We start from the raw sequence: 2,202 nt of genomic DNA on the forward strand, positions 1-2,202 counted from the left end.
CCCCCCCCAAAAAAAAATAAAATAAAATAAAAAAAAATATGGTCACAGCCAATGGCAATTTTAAGAATGAAAATTTGTTTTTAAAACCGAATATTATTTTCATATATGCGAAACTAGAATATACTACATGTCTGGTGCCAACTTTTTAATCTGATCAAGAAATATTTTCCAAATTGCATTGACATCTTTGTGTATACACATAATATGTAGCTAGGCAACACATATTTGACTGACCAGGAAAAATAAAACTTCCAACTAAATATATATTTATTTTTAATTTTTGTGGGATTGGTAACGTAAAATACAGCTAATATTTACGTGCGAAATAATAATAAAAATATTTTTAGTTAATTTAATTGAGATATTTGCACATTATGTTCACGAATGTGTATCCAGTATTTGTTCTGAAAGTTATCTGTAAAGCCAAAACAACATAAAGCACAGTCATTCCAAAGTCAAAATCCAGTTCATTAGTACATGTATTCCAGGGTATTTGTTTCATCGGTCGGTTTATTATTTTTTTGTTGGTGCAGGTTAATTTAGTGTATAACTTTGTATATAGGTTAATATTATAGTACTGGGAGACAGGAACTTGACTTCTTAATTTATTTTTCTGTAGACGATGAAACATTGTCCGGGAAACTCAGAACCGCAACAGCAAATGGATTGGCAACAAATACACAAAGCTACCATAACCACCCGCACATCCTTCGGATATCGAATGTACTCAAAGTACCCACTGATGTATTATGGCACTCCATACTAAGTCCAGAGTCCAGTGATATTGCAAGTCGCGGCAGCATGCTGGGTGCAATACAGCACGAAGCTGCAATCACCAATATACCGCGGCGATGGAGTTCAATACTTCACGTATTAGCTTATAGTACCGTGTTACAGGTAGAAATCATGTCGGTATATCCAGCAATTGACACTTTTGCGTATAGGAAACTATTACATGCGAACATCCAGCCCCTAACAAACGAGTCTCTCCAGAGAATGTTTGAAATCCCAAAGTCCAGGCCTCTGGTAATTATGTGGACTCGTGATGCAGCAATAGACAATACACCGGGGTAAATTTTCACACCAAACCATGTTGTACCCTTAGTACAAAGAGACGTCCCCAGGCCAAAGCGAAAACCAAAACAACAGACAAGAATGAGTAGCTTTTTTAGTGCTCCGAAATCTGACGACACACACAGAGGTGGTCGTGCTGATATAACAGTGGACATTTCTCCCCCGCCACCAATGGACACGTCCCACCCGCCACCAGTGAACCCTCCTCCCCCGCCACCGCTGAACACGTCCCACCTGTCAGCGATGAACACGTCTTCTGCCACGCCACAAACAGTTCCAGACACACAGACATTAATCAAAGACATGAACGACCTTAATAAGAAATCCGGAGTGACAAAGGAGAACAAATTATGGTTAATTGAACATCGTCAGCCAGAGGTAAATTTCAAGTTTCCCTTCCGACAATATAAGGATCCAAGAGGGAAGGGGGTCATTAAAAACCGGTATTGTGCCAAAGAATGGTCCCAAACATACGATTTTCTCAGTTATTCAAAATCCACAGATGGGTTGTTTTGTCTTTGTTGTGTACTCTTCCCATGTGAACCTAGTCGTGGACAACGGGCAATGATTTGATTACAACACCGTATCGAAATTGGAAGGATGTGAGGAAAGACCTGAATACACACTCGTGTCTGCAGTACCATCTTCATTCGAAGGCACTACTGGATGGCTTCATTGCCTGCATGAACAACCCTTCGTTGATAATTGAAAATAGGCTTTCTGATTTGCAACAAAAAACATTTCAGAAGAATAGACTGTTCCTAACATCTATTATTAAATGTATTGAACTGTGTGGCCGTCAATGTATAGCTCTTAGGGGTCACAGGGATGATTCCGTTACCTCAGAAACGGTCAACCAAGGGAACTTCAAAGCAATTCTACGCTTTCGTGTCGACTCTGGGGATACTGATTTGCAGGACCATTTGTCGCAGTGCAATAGAAACTCGTCATATATATCAAAAACCGCACAAAACGATATCCTTAGTTGTATAAAAAGGCACATTCAAAATGTTATCGTAAAAGAAATACATGAAGAAGTTGGATTCTACGGAATTGAAGCAGACGAGGTAACTGACACCTCAAACTTGTTTGTTTGTTTGTTTGTTTATGTTTAACGGCCCATCGACG

Source organism: Mizuhopecten yessoensis, unplaced genomic scaffold (genome assembly GCF_002113885.1).
Source record: "Mizuhopecten yessoensis strain PY_sf001 unplaced genomic scaffold, ASM211388v2 scaffold10923, whole genome shotgun sequence".
NCBI classification, from domain to species: Eukaryota; Metazoa; Mollusca; class Bivalvia; order Pectinida; family Pectinidae; genus Mizuhopecten; species Mizuhopecten yessoensis.